General features: G+C 34.0%; 1 protein-coding gene across 5 annotated transcripts in view; it reads right to left on the bottom strand.

Moving 5' to 3' along the window:
- The window catches only part of MAGI2 (membrane associated guanylate kinase, WW and PDZ domain containing 2), a 1116223-nt gene that overhangs the window by 1092764 nt on the left and 1320 nt on the right, over positions 1–22139 (bottom strand). The gene's annotated exons all lie outside the window — the stretch shown is intronic.

The raw sequence follows: 22139 nt of genomic DNA, 5'->3' as shown, positions 1-22139 counted from the left end.
TTTAAGTATATTCAGATATATAGCATATACACTATGCAGTTGATATTATTTCAATTTCTATTTTGGATGAGGCCATCACTGAAGATAGCATAGCAGAGAAATGGAAAGAAGACATAATTTTAGTTACCCAATCAACCAACCCTGCCCTATCTTTAGACTTCCTGTTGGGTAAAATCATAAGTATCCTTATGATTTAGGATTGCTTGATTTGGATTTCAGTAACCTGATGTTGAAAACATCATAACTAAAGCATGTTATTATGCAGGTGCAGAGAAAGTAACATTGGTATAAAGTCATTAGTTAGGAGAGGTGTCTGTTTGGTTCAGGTAACTTTCACTATTCATTTTCATTTACCAATAGTTTTTCTATCCCAACAAAAACATAGGGATACCAATATGAAATAGGGCTTTTCCTCAAGGAACTATTGGGCTTTGCACATTGGAGATAAGTTCAATAAATCACAGAATGTTAGAAGTTACCTAACCCAGTGATGTGCTTTGCCACATAAGGAATCTGAGGTCACATAGGTAGGGGAAATATGCCATAGAAACTTGAACTCTCACTTACCAGAACAGAAACAACGTGGTAGAATCACATAGTTTAGAATTATCTGGAAAGGAATTTTTAAAAATAATGCTTCAATTTCTGGGTTGGATCAGGAAAATCATTTTATTCCTCATAGCACAGTCTTATGTCAACTTAAATAGAATAATATTAAACTTGAATATATATTTCCATTTATGCCTTCTAGAACTCTTGATTTTTTAAGCTTCCCAGAATAAAGTAATATTTGCAACTAGGTATGGTATTGTGACTAAAATCTGCACAATAGGATGTAAACTTAAGAGTCTTGTGCTCTCTTTCTAGAACATTTCACTAAAATATGACCAAATGTGCTCTTTCTTTTTCTCATATCTCCTGCTATTTCAAATGTGCACATGGTAGCTGGGTCACTAGGACTAGGATCATTCCTGGGGAGAGAAGAATGAAAAACTGGAAGTATTCTGGGTCTCACTTAGCTATTTGTTTCGCTGCCACACCAGCCCTGTATATCTGCATGCAGGAGAAATCTACTTTGTTAAGTCAATATTTTTGGTACTCTGTGGTACTCCCAGGCAAATAGGCCACTAATGTCTCAAAGTTAAATATATATATATATATATACATATGTATATATATGCATATATATTAATTTATATATGTGTATATATAGTATATTATATATGTGTGTATATATATTAGCTTAATCACAATGGAATTGTAGAAAATATAAGATACACATGTTTTGATTACATAAGTATTATTGTCTCAGTCTAATCTTGTGGTCTCAATTATGTGACTGGAAGTTAACCTGATAACATTGGGAACATGCTGACAAATCACACACACCACAGACATGTGAGTGAGAGAGGAAGAGAGAGAGAGAGAAAAAGAATATACCCAAAACCCTTGGATAAAGGCTCCAATAATTATTTGCCTTTCTGCACTATAAAGTATTGTACGGATTATTTAACAACAACAACAAAAAGCTGCAGCAGGAAAACTCAGCATATGAACTTGAATGAAGGTTACTGTATTGCTTTAAACAAAGAATCTTTTCAAAGAAAGACACAAAAGATTGTTTAATCCATTGTGTTTAATAGAATATAATTGGATATTCTTTAAAAACATTATGCAACTTTGTCTTCACCTCACACTGAGAGTGGGTTTATGGACTCATAAGAACCAATGTTTTAATTTTTGTTATGGAGCTACCTGCTCCACTCCTAGTAGCTATATAGTCTAAGCTCTCACGATAGTAGGACTCCAATATGGGAATTACTAGATAAAATTATTACTCTAACAATTCAGTTGACTGAACACTTTTCAAAGATGAACCTAGAGATCATTAAATCAAAAGCGTATGTTCTGGACTAAGTCAAACTCTCTTTTCTATCTTCTTCCTCTCCTGCTCCTCTCTCTCTTCTCTCTTCATTCTCCTCCTTGGAATCTTAGTCAAAGAAATTCTCAGACCCACATAAAGGATGGTCACTGTAATATATAATCAAAAGCTAAAGCAAAGATAAAAAGTGATTTTCTATCTCTAAGATAGAAATTATGAAGCTAGGAAGGTTCTCATTTTCCTACAGCTTCCAACTATCTTCCCTCTTGAGGAGTTAAATGGAAGACAGTTATTTATCTGTTTAAGTGTCAGTTTTGGAAAATTTACTGCATATAAAAGTAGGATCGTCCAAGAATATTGGGCATTTATATTCTATCACCATATATTTGTCAAACTAACTAGGGATGCACAATGTCAGAGTTGAACTTTTCACACTTTGGTTTTGAAGTCAGTTCCCCTTAGAATTAACTCTTTGGAAAGAAATTATTATGGAACTACAGATCCAGATATCAGGAGAAATCCCAATCTATGTTAATGATATCTTAACTTGTAAATGTAATAAATGTGTTCCCCTCTACCTTGATTAGAACAGCCTTCCCATCTTCTCCATTATTCAGAGTACATAATTGTGTGCTTAAGTATCTTTGAAAATTAGGTCACTTCAATCTGAATGCCTGAATGGTTCTGCAGATAGTTTTAAAGTAAAGGAGTAAAGGAATTCTTTACTCCAACCAAACTTAACTATCTTCTCATTGCAAGGCTTTATTATAGAAACATTTTAAAATATTGCTATGGTTTGGCATCTGATATAAATGTACTGTATAAAATCTAAATTTGCAGTTTGAGGTTTCAAAAATTCATTCATGTCTTGAAACAGCTATCTTCATTCAATAAATATTTATTATCTATCCTGTGAAGACAGTAATGAAAGGGATTGGGACAATGTTTATGTTTCATTCCCCAAATTTAAGGATTCTATGGGATAGCAGGTAAGATGGCATACATATAAATTATGATTTTGCAAGGTGGTTCAATGTAAGTGCTCTAAGACTGAGGCAAATAATAATGGAGATAACACTTCTAATTAGAGCAATCAACAAATCTTATGAGAATGAAGTAGCATTAGAGCCAGGGAGAACTGCAAAACTGAAAGGACACAATTCTTGGCTGAGGAAGAGCAAAAGGATGGAGATCAAATTGAATCAGTTCAGCATGCCTGAGATGTATTATAACCGTAGGATAATGGTCTCAAATACACGTGGAAGGTTAAGTTTTATTACAGGGTGTTCTTAATGTTAGGTTAGGCATTTACAGGTTCTTCAGTAAAGTGGGGGAAACAGTAGAAAGAGAAGTATAATGCTGAATGCTATTTTAGGCAGATTAATTTGGTAGTCACTTGCTGAATGGGTTAGGCAAGGGAAAATACTGTCAGCAGGAAACTAGATTAGAAGTGATGTTATTGGTACAGACATGAGAAATGAAGAGGCACCCATTGAGTGTTAACAGAAGAAAAGAAAAGCAAAGAACAAGTACAAGAAATATTACCAAGACCTAACTGACAAAATTAAACTGATAAAGGGGTCAGAAAAAAAGAAGACAGATGGCATAGATTTCCAAGTTTCCAGTTCACCTGTGCTAGAGATCACTGGCATCATTGGAAGAAACTGAGAAATCAGGAGGTACAAATTACTAAAATGGAAACTAGGTCGACTTTTAGATTTTTAAAGGGATGAAGCATAGCTTATATGTGGAAACGTACAGAAAGCAGGTGGAACACACGGGACTGTTTCCAGTCAGGGAGAACTAGATGAAAATTTGGCAGCTTTGGATTGGAAGTCAGGTCTGAACTGAATAAACTGACTAAACAACAATAGGCAGGTAAACCTGGCTTTATAATTTATAGAGAAATCTTTTCTTCAGAGCAAAATATAATAATTTGGATTTTCATAGAAACAGAATTGAGATTAAATTGAAATAGTACTCCTATAAACCATTCCAGCTTGAATCCATTCCACCTTATATATGTTACAGTCCCATAACAACACTTCTACTCTCCATGACTGCTACCAAGAATTACCATCTTGCCGTCATGGTGATCATTTGGTATGATCAAATGATTTAGGATATCATTATTTATTAACAGGCTGGCCTATCTTCATTCTTGGCAGGTTATAAATACACAAAGAAGGTACAAAAGTCTGGATTTATCACTAAATGTCAATTTTTTTAATTCAAAATTATGATAATCATCACCATTTTCACGTTTATTGCTGGCCTAGGAACAATCAGAAGAATCATCAGAGTGCTAAGCAAAATGAACATCCAACTGAAAGCATGTCTGAACTGCATGTCTTTATTGGATTATACTGGATGATAACTCCACTGAGTTAATATTCCACTGAAAATGTGTAATTGCCATTGCTCCCATTGGCCTAAGGCATGTCCCTTGGAAAGCTTACTTCTAAGAACAACAACAACAACAAAAAATCCAGTTTTCTGTATTTTCTGTTTATTAAATATTTAGATGGCATTTTGAATATGTTTTACATAAACCCTTTTTAAGTATGCCCTGTTTATCAATCATAAAAACAATGATAAAAGTAGACTGTATAGCGATGTAAGAGAATGACCTGTTTACAAGTTCTATATACTCTATAAGTCTCTGTGAATATCCTCAAAATCAAATCCACATCTGCAATGCTTCATAAACTAATGCTATATTTTTCCATTCAAAAAAGTGCTTCCCTACATTTCATAAAAAAGTATTCAACAGAACATCTTTCAATCTATTTCTTCTTTTTGTTGAATTAAATCAAATTGTTTCAACATATAATAAATCTTGAACATAGACACTGTACTATAAGCTTTATTGACAAGTCAATAAATCAAAAGCAATGTTTTGATTTCTCTATATTTCTCAGCAAAACTTATGTTGCTGAAAAATAAAATTCTGCTCCCTACCTTCAGTAGAGTTTTGCGGGGAAATTTTTGGAAGTTAGCAACAGAGGCAAGATAAAAGTTGGAAAAACTCTTTGTATAAGTTTATTAGAGCATCTTTTATTTTTTACATATGTTAGAATTGACTTTTCTCTAATAATAATAATAATAAAACAATCTTATTGAATACAGCATCAAAAGTCTACCAAATGAACAAGAAGATGTAGTAGTTGGCCTTAAAGATTATTCTCAAGTTAATGTGCATATTTTTAATAGGAGTTATAACTTAAAACAAAAATGATACCCACAAAACTTTAAAAGAAAAAAGATGATGTTCGCCAATACAAAAATGTTTCCATCAGGGAACACTATTCAGAAAATTAGACAAAGGTGTTTTGTTTTTAAGCTAAATGGATTAAAATGGAAAAAAAAATTTCTATAGAGGCAAGCATATTTATTGCAAAGAATGCATGTCTGCTTGGCATACATTTTTATTAGCTAAATAGGCAATTTTAGGTTTAATTTTTTAATATTCTATTTAAAATTTTTAAATGTACATCAGTAATTTAGTCTCCTGCATTTAGAGAAGTAAAATAAGGCTTTGCAGAACTTTAAGTTAGACTTGACAATTAGGGCTATGTGGAAACAAATGACAAAGAGGTGACTTCACAAAGTTTGCACCTAATTTGATGCCTTTACTGACCTTATTCTCTACTCCTGCTGAATCCTCAAGTTTATATAAAAGCTTCAAGCAAATTTATTAGACTGAGTTAAATTCTTAGAGTTTTTAAAATCAAATCCTTTGTGTCTTTGGGAATAGAGGGGAAAAAATTTGCCCTAAAGTTATTAAAAAAAACATGGAGGTAAAAAGCAACCTATAGGAATGAGTTTCTTTATTCCTACTCAACTGTCAGTTCCACAAGTTTAACATACACAAGTATCTGGGGGCCTGGGAATGAATTACAAGAAAAACACATAATGGTCTCCAAAATCACCCCAAGATGTAATCAGGCATCTAACTATAAATATTGTTTACACTGTATGTAGTAACACATATGTGCTTATAACCTCTACTTTTTTGTATATTACATATGCAAGGAATGTCACAGAACTCAACAAATACAAATCCATCTTCTCTCTAGCTTCTCTAATAGAAAAGAACAATGGCCTTATCTATCACAGGCAAGAAAATGGCATCTTCCATAGTATGTCATAGCGTTAAACTGTGCCCTGCACACATACAGGTTTATGTCTGCAACACCAAAGACCAAAATCAATATTAAATTGCTAACTCCAAATACTAATAAATGGTTTCTGCAGTTAAATAAAGACTGATAGGCTTGAATGTTAGCTTGAGGGAATAGCCTATTCTTTTCTTTCCCTTTCTATATTTGCTTTTGCCAAACTTCACTCAGGCTGGAAATAATCATAATAATTGGAACCAGCAGAAGGAAATAGCTGATGCTGCTAGGCAAGATGAAATAAATCTGCAACTCAAGTAATACTAAATATAAGCTCCACATGAGCATACTAGAATGAAACACCTTAGATAAGACAGTTCTTTGGAATCAAATCCCCAAGTTTACATTTTACAAGTAGATATATTTTAGAAATGCAATATTTATAAAGTACATGGATGCCACTGAATGTAAACAAATAGCAGATTTATGTCAACTGTAGCAGTAAGGCTAACAATTTCCTAGGGGGGGGAAGGAAGAAGATGAATAAGAAATGTTTGACTTCTGAGAAAAAAATTCATACAAAGGGATAATGTAATAAACCTTTAAGTTCACAAAATTTAATTTGTTTTTAAAAAACTTCAGAAAGCATAAAAACACTGTTAAGGGAATTTTAAATTCTTCGTCATTTGTAGAATTTGATTATCCTTGTCTCTTAACGTGGTCTGATTACAATATTTTTATGGTTGCCAATGGTGTATGCTATGCAATATTGAGACAGCAGAATAAGAAATACTACAACACTTCTAAGATGCTTGTGATTTCAGCATGAATATTAGCAGTTAATTTTGAAGTGTCTGAATCATTCTAAGATGGGAAGAGTGAAAAGAAATGAATGTTATTTCTATCAGAAATTCTAAAGCTTTGTAAAGGGAAACAGAACTAGAACAGTAACACAGTATCTGGATACCGTAACTGTCTGTTTCACAGTTTGGGGAATCTATCTAGGGGATTGGTTCATTAATCCTCTAGACTCTGTCCTATTCTGTTTTAGTAATATAGCAAAGTAGATAAGAGTATGGACTTTTAAGTCAGACTTCCACCTAGTACTAAGTAACCGTGGCCATCCTAAACAACCTTGGGCAAATAATGAAGCTGCTTGTGTTTCAGTTTCCTCAGGTTTAATTGGGATGATGCATATCACTTCCCTCACAGAGTTAACATGAGTCTTAAATGAATGCAATTACATGCAAAGTGAGACTTTTCCTGTTCTCCTGGAATGTTGCTTCAAAGCCAAGGACAATGGGAAGTAAGCAAGTTATCAATCCTATATATGGTAAAACCATGATAAAAGACCATCACTCCCAAAAGACCAAATGAGAAAACTAAGTACTTGAAAAGAGATTCCATGAAAAAAGATTCCTTGCAGGGAATATTAATAGACAATGAAGTGTCATCTCATCTTTCTTAACATGGCTGCACACGAGAAAGTGGTCACTCACGAGGGTTACTCCCAGACTAGCTGCTTGTTGAATTCTTAAATAGTCATTGTCTTCCCATGTTGCTACCCACAAGCAAAGTGGGAGAGAGTTCTTGGAAGAACCTGAAAGGTTTTCCCATGAGCCTGGGAATATTCACAAAGACAAGGATTTATGCCCATTTCTCGCCAGAGAATCCTAAAGGTGGGAGCTTGGGTGGAGGTGCCTATGATATTTGAACAAGAGATGTGGACCAATTTCCACAACATGATGAGTCAAGAATGCATGAAGTTTTCTGTGGCCAGTTAGACACCTTAGTGGAAAGCCAGTGGATGTCCTCTTGAAGGGATCCTGCTCAAGAGGGCTGCCTGCTGGGCCAACAGAACAGCAGCAAAAAGAGCCTGGAAGTATCATGCAGTGGGCAGAGGCTGAGAGCAGAATCACAAGGGATCAAGTTTAGAGTCCACAGCCTCTGCTGGGACACGCTGCAGGAGACAGAGTGGTGATGCAGAAGGTGAAGAGGAAGCTACTGACTTCAAAGGAGACAGAAGTAGGTGGGGGTGGATTCCCAGGCTTTTCACAAGGCTACTTCACAGTGAGGTCTTTAGTAAGGCATGGGTAAGGAGGAAAAAATAATTGTTTCTGGTTTATACCCTTTGAGCCCAACCTGTTTAATAAACTTCCACATGAGAAAGTACATGTGGCTGGAATGTACTAAGTGGTCAATACAACCAAACTGTTTTTTTATTATTATTACTATATATTTTTATTAATTGCCCCTAAGTAAATTCAGCAATGCTTACACTGCAAGGCTGAGTTAGACATGAACTTTCAAGTTCAACATGAATAACTTCAGGGAAAGCCACATGAAATAGTAAGAAAATTAATTCATTTATCTACCAACCAAATATATCTAAATATCAAGTGGAAAAAAGGAGAAAAGATAGCACAAATATATATATAATGTGTTTTTCTTGACTGAGTTCTTATTTCTGATTACTCAGGCAATTTAAAGTTATTTTTAAAGGGATGGGACATGGATACCATTTTATTACTAATTTACTATGAACCACTTAATCTACCACCTCTACATTTCCCTTAGTTCTCAAATAGAGCAATTTTCTCTTCTAAATGAGCTTGAAGCCATTCTCATCCTAGACAGAAACTTCCCTTCTGGAGCAAAAGACCCAATTTAATTCTCCCAGTAAAGAAGATCTCTTAGTATAACTAAACTTCTAACCTGCCTTCTGATACTGGAGGTCTATGGCAATGTCATTCTGCTTTAGGCATTAGCAGTTAAAGTCTCTTAGATGTTGATAGGTAATCAACTCAGCAACTGGGTTTTTGCAAGGCTCATACTATTTTGAATTAAAGAAGCATGGGTTACATACTGTTAAAATATTGAACATAACTTTTTAAAAAAAATTGGGGGGATGTAATTAGGTTTATTTATGTATTTGTTTTTTAATGGTGGAACAGGACCTCATGCATACTAGGCAAGCACTCTACCACTGAGCTATACCCTCCCCCCTAACTTTTAAATTAAACAGAAGCAGATTCCTTTCACAACAATTTCAGTGCAAGGATGGAAATGATACTCAATACACTAGGAAAATTTTGTGAGTTGGATTAATGATTAACAAGAATGCATTTCAGAACAAAATAGGGCACATTTTGGGGAAAAAATTGACACTTTTAGCAAAGTGAGTCTCATAATGGATGAGGTAAGTAATGATCACGCTGTCAAAAACCTACCACAGCTTAATACAGAGTGTTGTAAGTATATTCAAAAATAAAGTATTTCAAATATTTTAAAATATTTTTCAAAGATACAGCTGTAGACTAAAATGATTGTACTTACAATGTTTGTTAATTATGTATGAACAGAGATTCTAAATGTGGGTGATGGTTAATTTTATGTGTCAACTTGATGGGCCACAGGGTGCCCAGATAGTTGGTCAAACATTATTCTAGCTGTGTCTGTGAGGGTTTTCTGGATGAGATTAACATTTAAATCAGTAAACTGAGTAAAGTATATTGCCCTCCCTAATGTGGGTGGGCCTTATCCAGTCAGTTGAAGACCTACCTGAACAGAACAAAAAGGGTGAACCTTCCCCACTTACGGGAGAATCCCACCTGCCTGCTACCATTGAACTGGAACATCAGGTTTTTTTCCTCCATTTGAATTCAAACTGAAGTATTGGCTCTTCTTGGGTCTCAGGTCTGCTGATGTTCAGACTGGAACTACACCATCAGCTCTCCTGGGTCTCTCTAGTTTACCAACTTACTCTGCATATATTGGGACTCATCAGCCTCCAGAATCACATGATTCAATTCTCCCCCCAACCCCCCCCCTCACATATATCCTATTGGTTATGTTTCTCTGGTGAACCCTGACAAATACAATGTGTTTCAAATAAATTAAGAATTACAGGGAAAGAAGACCTTTATCATTCATCCATTCAAAATATTTTCTAAATTTTTTACATATTTTCAGGCATCATTTCAGGTGCTAGTAGAATAAACACAAATTGGATGCTGTCCCTACCCTTGATGAATTCCAGGTGACATATTCGACAAATTTATTGGCAAACCATTGTTACAGAAAATGGAAATAAGCAAATATTTTGTTGTGATATTAAGAATCAGGAGGATCTATATCTAATTCTCACATACCAATTCTGGATAAATTAAATGAACCTTGAAATCTTGGGATGTATATGCCAGTCTTTTACTACAACAAAATTATATAACACATACAGTTCAAAACAGTTCACACTTCATTTCTGGGATCTTGAACTACAGAAGCTACCTACAAAAAAGAAGATAAAATTTTGAGTGCTCAAAAACATGCATATTCCAACCACTGCTGTATGGAAACATTTGAATAATTTTATATGACAGTGGAAGGTAATTTATTATAAACTAAGTTTCAATGAAGAATTCCTAGTACAACTTAGAGAAGAGTTTGCATTTTCAGGGTTTATTCCAAATATAGCCTAGAATATTACAGCAATGGTCAAAGAGCTTGGTCTCAAAATAGCACCTTACAGAATCAGAAAATGAGGCATTGTTTTGCTTTTGTGATCTTTGAATTAAAACTAAAAACATACAGAGATAAAGTCAGCACTGTTGAAGACAGAGTTCCCACTATTATGTTTCTATTTGATTTGCTAATAAAATGGAAACTTTATCTTCAGTGCTTAACAGTGATACACTAACATTAAAAATCCATATATGAGAAATGTGTCTAATATGATACACATCACAAAGAACCTAATTTTAAAAGATTGCTTTATACATTATTAAGGATGAATGTTCTCCCACCTCCAACCCCAACCCCCAAATCCCTACCCTCTAAGTTAGAAGTACTAAGTAAAGAAGAATAAATGTGCAGTCCTATTAAATACAGGCATTCCTCAAATTCTCATTCTTGGCCTCTTTTCACCCTCAATGCTCTTCTAAAGGGATCATAGCTCCTTCACTCAACTCTTCAATCTGCAGCTCCAGCAATTCTGTGAGCTCTAGACGTATGTGACCAACAACCACCTTTGAACATGAGAAACATGCCATCTGCCAGGCAGGCACATCAAACACATTATATTCCCAGGCATTCATTTTTCTCCATTCGCTGTTTCAATTGGAGCAAAATGAAATAAGAAAATTTGTTAAAAATTAAAAATAGGCAATTTTATAACTTAATTCTGTTAACTATCTCTTAACTCCAATGCCTAGTCTAAATTATTTTAGGTAAAATATCAGTGATAAATATCTTGTGAATATAATCTTATTACTTATTCACTAAGTGCCAAATATGTTGAAAGTTGCATACTTCTGCTTCTGCAGTTGTCAAAGACAGGAATTTTTTATTTCTAGAACAGCCTGAAGCCATTTCCCTTGTAGATTAAATTTTAATCTATCGAGTTAATGACATTTTCATCTACTTGACACACTCATCCCCAGGTCAGCTATCTTTGACTTCTGCCTCCTCTTCACCACTACCTCCCATTCAACTGGATATAAATTCTTATTCATCCTACCTCTAAAATACGTCTCCAGTTGGTGTCCTTCCATTCCCACTACTGATACCAGACCTTAAGCCTTGCTCTCAGTTTCTTCTCTTCTTAATATATACCTCAAAAACAGAGAAGCAAGCTAGCACAGCAATTAAGAGCAGTTAATACGTACTGTGTGCAATGTGTGTGTGTGTGTGTATACAGTATTGAGCCTAACTATAACTCCAGGCCTTGGACTAACCACATTATATTGGCTCTGCTAATTATTATGTGGCTTTGTGCAAGTTTCTTCACCTCTCTGGGCTCATTTTCTTATCCACAAAGTAGAGCTGATAGTACCTACTTTGTAGACTAGCATGAGGATTAAACCAATTGACATTTACCTAAAGTGTTTAGAACACTGCCTGACATATAGTAAGCACTGCAAAAATGTTTGCCATTAATGATGATTATGATGATAATAATAACAACAGTAATACCCAGTGGCTCACCATTCAGTTCTATATGATGGCTTGGCCAACATCTAATCCCTCAAGGTCATTTATTACTACTGTCTATATTAAATTTCAGACTTTAGTGCCTAGAAACACTTTATCACATTCCTTGAAACCCTCAATACCAATGCCTCCTTGCCTTTTGCTCTAGAAGATTCCCCCTACCCTCCTCACCTGATCTCCTACCCAAGTATTCTCTTCTCCATGATATGTAGCTTGAAACCTCAGGAGAGACCAAGTGCCCTTCTGCTAGGCACAGTTCTTTTGAAACATTTATTGCACTGAAAATTCTTGTTTATAGCAATTATTTACACCACACAGAATACTAATATATAGTATATATGATAATTATAATAATATCAAACAATACATACTGTGTCATATATATATGTGTGTGTGTGTGTCTGTATATATATATATATATATATATATAGTATTGAGCCTATCTATACTACAGGCGTTGGGCTAACCACATTATAGGCATTAAAATATTTATTCCTCATAACATCTTTGTAAAGTAGGTTTGTAATAATACCTATATTACAAAGGATGGAACTGATGTGTAGAGATGTGAAATAATTTGTTCACTTCACAGCTAACTATGGGGGCAGAGCTGTGACTAGATTCCACACCTGTTTGTCTCCAAAGCTCCACGCTTTTAACTATACTGCGTCATGAAATTCTTGGCATGGGATCAAGATTTATACATCTTTCTATTGTCACTATCTAGCACAATGCCTAGAACATAAGAACCACATTAAAATATAAATACATGTAGAGTTTATGTAACTACTTGAACTGTAACTCATGATGTAGAACACTAAGAACTCCTTACCCATATTTCTTCTCCAAAATGTTTTTTTCTTATTTTTGTTCTGATTACACCATGAAAGATATCTTTAAAAGATGAAAGAACTTTCTCTTTAATGATTTTTAATTCAGGTCACATAGACATACCACAGATGAACTACTTCAGGAGGTAGATGACCTCATCTTCTTATTACCAGACTCTAGTTCAATGCCTGCTAGAGAATAGGTTACCAATAAATGTTTGTTGAATAACAACTAGATGAATTCTAGCTCTGCAAGGATGGTTTTGAGACATTTTGATGAGTCAGTTTATAATTATATATACTCTTGGATCAGTGGCATAGACATTTGTAAACACTGTATGATTCAAAAAGTATTCAAGTTGTTTCTGGCATGCATTGTGGGTATATTTTTATAACTGATTTTCTTTCTTGATTATGTCCTATTTTAGATAATGTTAAAATAAATTTGTGTTACTACATATTTTACTCCTGAATCCTTAAATTTTTCTGGAATGTAAAGCAGTGGTTCAACCTGAGCAAAACTGAATGAGGTAATGAAGACATACCTAGAAACTGACCGAGCTTATGTAACAGAAAATATATTAATTTATTCTCCAAATAGATTTATGTTTTTGAAAGATCTTCTCCAATGCTCCCCCAAAGCAATAAAATAAGAATAAAATATCTATTATTATACCACTTTACAGTTATATCAATCAGAAGATTTTGGCCTGAAAATAACAGAAAATGGCTTAAAATATCTTATATACTGCTAATCCAATAACAAGAAGCCCTGAGAGGGGACTAGATCTGGGCTCATTATTTTAGCAGATCATCAGGGAGTCAGTAACATTTTATCACCCAGTTCTGCCATTCTACACCTTTGGCTACTCTCCTCATGATCATAAGATGGCTATAGTTGCTCCAGGCATCACCTTCATGTACAGCAACTTTCACAGACAGAAAAATGAATACATCTATCCTGGATCCTGTTTTAAGTAGTAAGAAATTTCTCAGTAAGTCCCCAGGGGGTTTCACCTTACTTTTTCTTTTCTTAGAACTGGGTTGTAAGCCATTTCCTAAAACAATCACTGGCAAAGAGATGGAATTACCATGCTTGGTTTAGACTAGGCTAAGTTCATCCCCTTGGAATAAGGCCAACCTAATATGAAACACATGGCATAGCAGCACATCAACGTGTGAATACTTGAACAAAACTGGCATTCTGTTAGTAAGGAAAGAGGGGAGGGGGAAGAGAAGAAATGCATTCTAGGTAGACAACCAACAATGTGTCTAATAACTTTCTAACTTTCTAAAGTCTGTCTGAAAGCATATTCAACTAAAGCAAAGTATCTCCTTAGTCAATGCTAAAAAAGTCAATTTTCCCAAGGATAGACAATGAAAAAATGTCTAATTTTAAAATGGAGACTTGGGATGAGAATATAAAATGATATTTTTTAGATTCAGAGTAGTCGGTTAGCATGTTATCTGGGTTTTCAAAGATATCACTAATTTTAAATAGTTTTTTAGTAGATTTTATGGTACATGTGCACTTTACAAATTCATATATAACCACTCCACAGCAAATTAATTTGACATAAGGAAAACTGCTTTAAAATTAAAACATCAATGTACTTCAAAATATCATATTCTCCACTTCATACAAAACATATTAGGATCCATGTTAATTAAGCTTAGTTTTTCTCGACATTTTTAATTTCTCAGTAAAGCAACAGTAGTACCTGTTCTTTAGCTACACACATAAGTTAGGCATCATTTAACTTATTTTTAAATAATTAATTCTGTAGAATTTTATTATAATTCACAGCATGATGGATCCAGTCCTCTCATTTTATTCTGAGACACCTAAACCAGTGCAATTTAAACTACTCTACAAATATGTTACCAAGTTCATGAATAAGCATGCCCCTTATCTCTGCGCCTTCTTTTGTTACATTAACATTAGGATATTATCCTAGGTATTTGTAGTCCACCAGCCACTTGGTTATATAAGCAGAAATAACCAAAATCTAAACTATTAAAATATGACTTATTATCATTTCTTAACAACTAATATATATGAAATATAGAAATCACCTGGGCAGTTGATTTCATTGAGTCTTTATGGTCTCCCATAATTATGGCTAATAAGAGTTAAAAATACCCACAATTGAAAATTTATGGGTGACTAAGCAAGTTTTTGAGCTAGATTTGTCACACATGGAATAATCTTCTGTAACTCTTTCCCTAAAATGAGACTGTATCCTCACATGCATAAACGCCCTTCTGGCACAATTGATTTAAAAACTGTCACTGGACCTTAGTGTTTGAAAATGTATGTGCATATCCACACACAGTGTGTGTGTGTATATGTGTGTGTGTGTCTCTTGTATACAAAGAAGTAGAACAAATTTGTTGTTCACTAGAGTGACCCTTCCACACTGAATGGAAAAAAAGGAAAGAAAAGGTACTTTCAACCAAAGAGGGAAAAGAGATAATGTTAGATATAATGTTTCAAAAGAAATACTAAGAGGGAAGGTTTTAGTATTTTAACTGCAGATGAGTAAGAGTATGTTTGATAACATTCTTGCTCCTCCTCCGAAGAATCAACTTCTTTCTATCAAGGCCCCAGTCCTAAGAAAATGGCTATCCCCTAAGTACCCAACTTACTAGAAAGGCAAAATTACAGTTATTCATGCTCAGGATGCTATGAGAAATAAGCTACAACTTTTGAGAGGTTTTTGTGACCCTTTAAGCCTAAAAGCTTGCCTTTAAGCCTAAAAGCTTGCTATTTTTTAATTGAATAAATTAAACATGCAACAATGTGTATGTAAATGTAAACATAAAAAGTTTAATGTGTATAGCATGTTGCTTTGATACGTTTATATATTGTAATATAATTGCCAATGTAGCAATATTTATCATATAATATAATTAGAATAAAAGATTATTGTCTATATTAATTCTTGCTATTTTTTGCAGAAACTCTGTCTAGTAAAGAGTTACTTTAACATCCTAACAGACTGCAAATAAAGGCAAACTAGGGTTAACTATGGACTGATCAGAATGCTTCACAGATGCAACACCGAACATTTTATATCTCTGAAATTTGCTCGTACTTGCAATCCAGCTAATCAGATTTTGACAAGCTTAGGGTATGTTGCTAGATTAATCTGTGGGTTTCTATAGTACTTATTATCCTTGTATTCATATATTTTCCAGCTAAATATATACCTTCCTTTGCACAGTAATGCAAAATACTAGGATAAGCAAAATCACTCACCTGTAGAATGAAAAATAAGTGTTAAAAATATATGTAAATTTTTGCACTTAACATTTTTACTCATTCTCTATGATCTATCAAGTGACAATATAAAGTGCAAACAGCTTCTATGCTACCTGTAATCCATAGCAATATAAATAAGTCATTGTAACATTTGGGAAACTCATGCTTTAAGAAACTTCTTTAAAACACAATGTAATGTGAAAAGTAGATGAATAAAATACAAATTTTTATTAAACAACTTTGTTTCTTCCCATTGCATTTTACAGTCACTTAATAAAATCCATGGTTATTTATGGAAAAATCTCATTTCATATGCACAAGTTTTACTAAAGGCAGTTAAGAGGTTCAAAAAGTTATTCCATAAATTCTGTCATTAGAAAAATCAATACCTTCAAAATACCTTTTACTTCACACTATAAAGGTTTACTCTTTCTTCTATGACATATTTTTGGAGTTATTATTGGATATATGATGACTGCCATGATTTTAAGACTGAAGTTTTTTTAGGAAACTAAAATAACTGAAAATGACACAAAACCTAACATGGATTCATGTAACAATTATAGGGAGAAATGTTTTCCAAGGTAAAGCAAGCCATATAATTATGTTAAATATTGAAACAAATCTAATCTCTCATTTAATATAACCACTCATTAGTCTACTGGATCCTTGAAAATAGATGCACTGAATGCATCTGAATTAACATTCAATCAGTTATGAAAAAAGGAAACTTTTTCTGTTACTTCCAGACTATTCAAAACAGTCAATATTGTATATTAAACTTAAAATAAATTTTTACAAGCTTTTAAAAATTAATGTTCAAATGGAGTCTTTTTTAAAAGAGTTGCTAACATGACAATGAAATGCAATAATAGAGGCAATTATTAATTCTCTATGATGATGTGAGCATTTTACAAAAGTTTTAAGCAGATGTATATCCCTATACAAGTCTTTTATTAACCATGTAAGTTAAGTAGTTATGAACATATTACTAAATTATCTATACAACATTAATTATAATTTACTATTATTAAAGGAAATACCACACCAGTCCTTACTGGAGACTGAAGAGAGGGAGCTGGGAATGGATCAGAATAAATAATTAAAAAGTTAAAATATTAAGAAAGTTATAAGACCCTAGACCATGCTTTGCAGCATGATAATTAGCCAACTGTAGCTAAGAAAGATTTTTAAAAATTAATATTGGACATTGCAACTTCAAGGTAGATGTTCCAACTGAATTCTACGTTGGGGTTAAGTCAACTAAAATGCTAAAATCGCTGTGAGAGGCTGGTGGTAGATGTATTATTGGTTGCTTCATCTTGAAAATGTTAATATAGAGAATTATTCATATTGAGCTGCTGACATTCTCACAAATGAAAAGTAAACTTTCTGCTGAATTTTGGGGTAGTCTTCCTTATTATACATGATTGCATGTGAACACTTAGGAATTAATTCTGTTGTTACTGCTCTTCTTTTGAGGTCTTGATTGCTAGCTAAGAAATCAAAGTTCTGCCTTAAAGCATGATACTTTAACACAGTCACATGGAAGAAGTATCAATACATTCCTGAACTAAATTAGTGAATTCTAATCAGATTTCTATGCTTTCAAGCCTAGAGTAAATGATTCAATATATTCACCAACTGTTTAGGAGGAAAGATATAGGTACAAAGGGAATAAATTACTGGGTGAAAATAAACTATGGTTAGAGTATAAAATAAATATAAAACAGATCATTACACGTTAAAGGCAGCATCAGTGAGAGCTATTTTTAAAAGGTGAAAATATGTTCCATTCCACTTAATGGCATTACTCTTCATATTAATGTTTTTCAAAGAACGGGATTTATTTTACTAGACAGATAAACTTCAAGACTACTACTTGCAAATTACTCATATTATTAATTAGTCAATCATTCTATATTTTTCAGTTAGTCTTCAATTAAGAGTAAAATATCTTGAAAATTAAAAACATTTCATAACGTCACTAGCTCAAAATGACCAGTATGTTTGGAATAACACTTACTAACACTTGCATAATGCTTATTATCTGCCAGACACTACATCATTTAAATACATAACTTAATATTGTCAAAATACTATTACTACCCCAGGCGAGATCACTTGTTGATACAGACAGTACTAAGTGGCATGCTCAAGATTCAAACCCAGACAGTCTACTTGGGGAGACTGTACATTTAATAGCTACTCTATCACACCTGTTAAGAAAAATACTTCAGTCATGGACTACTATGCATTTCAAAGCCATTGTTTAAACTACAAGCAGTCAGAGTTGTCAAATGTGAAAACTATTTGCTCATTAGGAAAGTGAATGTGTGAATTTCAAGCAACTAAAAGGAAAAGTGAGCATAATAAATATGACAAAACTTTGCACAATATAAATGTTAAGAGCAGAGATGGTGGCACTGTGATTTCACACCAAGATTACTCTCATTTAAAACAAACACACACAAAAGCCAACAGTCATATTTAGCATTCAACGTCACAATATTCAAATTATGTACATAAAAATATACTGAAGAACTACAGTAGCATCCCCCATAAATTACACCCAAAGATAACTGTCTCATTAACCTTGTTTCAAAACATTAAATATACTTTATCCTAAAATAACTAACTGATCAAATTGTTTAAACAATTTCATTGTTTATTGGTCAATAAAATTCAGAGTTAAATTTTTTATGGAGGAAAGTCAATCTTTAATGGAGAAAATTTGATGTAATTTGTTTTAAGTTTTCAAATAAAAAGCAGCCTAGAGGTTTAACTCTATGATACGAGCTTGAAGTCAATCAAAAAGAAAGCATGACTCTTAATAAATGTGGATCTACTTTCCTTTGAAGACATCTTTGAAAGGAGCAATAGGAGGGAAAGCAAGTACATCTTCTCTAGAACTGAATTTCAAAGGCTTTATTTGGGCCTTCTTCTATAAGAGAAGAATTAGAAAACATTTTGCCTTTTATTTTCCATTGTGAGATCCTAAATGGGAAAATAAGTTCAGACTATATAGGTCCCCATGTGGTTTTAGATGCAGTAGCAGTCATAGTGCAAGGAATGCAGGACACAATGGTCTACATAACTGGCTGCTGTGAACTTTAGTGTGAACTTAAGAATAAAAGAAAAGAAAGAAAAACCTTTGGCACTTCAGCATAGATCTCAAAATCACTCAAGAAACTTCCTTCAACTGCATCTGCTGCATTAATGAGATCATAGAACAGAACTACTAATTTAGAATTAAATACTTTGGTGAGGAAAGTTTATTGTTATAAACTAAAAAGCCATAGTTTATAAAAAAATAATTGAATGTGACGATAAATGGTACTTTTACATATGACATCACTGTGTGAATTAAAGGCAGCTTAAATTAAAAAGGGAATCCCCTGAATTCAATTAAATGGATTTTTAAATGGTTTTTAAAATATTCAAATAATGTAGAAAAACAAAGATGCATCTCTTTTTCTAGTATGCCTTAAATTTCTGGTAGTTCTCCTTTTTTAAAATTATGATAATTTAAACTTATAACAACTGTAATTTAAAATTAGCCAAACAAGTAAATAAAAACTGAGTTAACAATGCAATTTTATTTGGTGCACTTTTTAATCAATATTCTTGTTAGTCAAATGTCTCCTTTTCTTGGCAAAATCTGCCTTCGTTTACCTGACTATGTATGTAGTTTCTGTATAATATTCAATGATTGAATATTCAAAAATCAACTATCTCATTAATATTTTAAAAATACAACTGCTAAGCAAACCATGGTTAAGTTTTTCAGTTATGGTAGTTTATTGGCCCTCTAGACATAAAGCTACCGAAGTTTCTAAATATTTTTCTAGCAAGTGAAATTTGTAGTGAAACCCAAGATACAAAGGCACTATATCTAAGGTTCTGAAATTTTCACTTTGCTTATAATGATAAATAAAGTAAATCAATATATTCTTTGACAAGGGAAAGAATGATTTTAATGTGGGAATAGTATATATGAATCACCATATATAGAAGAATATACAAAAAAATTATATTTTGCACAGAAGCTAAAAGAAGCAACTATTTTCAATAGTGATTCAGGAGGTGAGTCAGGTTCCTGTGAGAACTCTGTGAATATCATTATGAGCATCAATCATCAATGACCCAGTGAAGCCCAGAACTGAGGGTTAATACAGAATTAAGAGATTTTTCCCTAAATATATTACATTATATGTATATATTCCATGAGTTCTAAAAACAATAATCTTCCAAATAAAATATGACAAAGAAGTTGAGTATCAGAGACTAACGTGGATCAAATCATGGCAGGATTTAAATGACATCTATTCCAGGTCCCCATTTTACATAAGAATCCATGGCATATTGTCACTGGCCTCTTCAGAAACACCCACAAGTCTAGGGGCTCATGAGTTCACAATGTAGCCCAAAGATTTTTTTTCAAACCTGTTAGAATCTTCTTAATACAGATGCTTCATCCTCTGAAATTTTCCATAGATTCATCTTTGCTTGGCCCAACAGAGTATATCACAGAATAGTCAGAATTCCTAGCTTTTCAATATTTAATGATAGCCTTCATGCCTTCACTTTTCCAGGTCTTTCCACTGGATTTTATAGAATACAGCTACAATACCCAACTATCTCCCTTTCTTGTTTTTCTCTTCTTGCTGCTAGAGTTATACTTTGTGAAGATCCGTCTTAAAATGCAGTGCTCAGAATCACTACATTAAAATTTGGTCAGAATTACAAATTATATGTTAATCACTTCCCTCCTTAGGATGCTACATTAGTTCAATTTAACAATTTATTAATGTTTGCAGCCAACTTCCACTACAAATACCAAACCTGTTACCAACAAAACCATGGTCATTAATTGTGTACTAAATTTTTGGACTCAAAACCAGAACTTTACATTTATATCTACTGCTTTAACATAATATCATGACATCAGTTATGTTAACATGAAAGCCTAGAATTGAGCCTTAGGTATGTCACCCTGAAAAACATCAAGATACTCTATTTGCCTTCCTGCCAAAGTCGTATTTTTTGGTTCATCAGTACTGAGCTATGCTGACCTACAAGTCAATGTTTAAATTAGCCTATCTCAAGTCATCAGCTATTAATACTCAAGAATCCCCAATGAAAACTTTTTGTGTGGCAATTTATAGTTAAGAAAATTTGCCTAAGCTTTCATTTTTCACTTGTTTACTTTTGAAACTGGTTTTATAGAGATTATCTCTCTAAGAGTGTTTCTTAACAGTTGATCATGCAGTTAAGATTAAGTGGCTATTCAAATACAGGCAATGACATGCTCAACGCTGTCTTTGAGGCAGGACAAACAATGTATCAACAACAAACCTTTAGATTGATGTGACTATGCACTAACCATACATGCCACACATGAACTGTGCATGTGAACTACAAACGTATGAAATCTCTTGTGGAAAACAAAGATACACTACTTTATTCGCCCTCAAGTTGTCCTCTTTCCAGAAACTTTTATCTCACTCTTCCCTCCTTCAGGACCATCGTTTTCTTTTAAGCAAAGACAGAGAGTTCTGCAAGACCCCAGTTTTTCTAAGTCCTCATCGCAGCCCTCAGCTGAGGCTCACCCAAACCAGGTTGGAGCTGACTGAGTTGTAACCAGCTGGCTTTTCCAACTCCTCCTCAGAAACATGCCCGCCCCCTAATCCGAAGCCAGAGGAGAGTCCAACCACAGAGAACTTCCACTCAAAAAGGGCAACCTCCGAGTAAAGAACATTCGCTTAACCGCGTCTCTTCTTCCGACCCCTAACACTGGAACCCGCCGCTAGCGCAGCGCCTTCCTCGGGAGCCGCCTCCCACGGGCCGGCTCGGGGTGAGCGCCCGGGTTAGTCAGTGCGCACGTGACGTGCGGTGCCCACATGACACGACCGTGGCCGGGGGAGGGGGACAGAGGAGTGAGGCAGTGAAAAAGTTAAGGGAGACCCGTCAAAGCGCCTGAAGCAGTCTGCCCCTTCCCTTCTTTGTCAACTAGTGACTCAGGGATCCCCACGGGATGGCTTCGGACTAAGGCG

Source organism: Camelus ferus, chromosome 7, assembly GCF_009834535.1.
Source record: "Camelus ferus isolate YT-003-E chromosome 7, BCGSAC_Cfer_1.0, whole genome shotgun sequence".
NCBI lineage: Eukaryota > Metazoa > Chordata > Mammalia > Artiodactyla > Camelidae > Camelus > Camelus ferus.
Note: the sequence above shows the minus strand (reverse complement) of the source record. Positions and strands in the feature narration are given on the sequence as shown.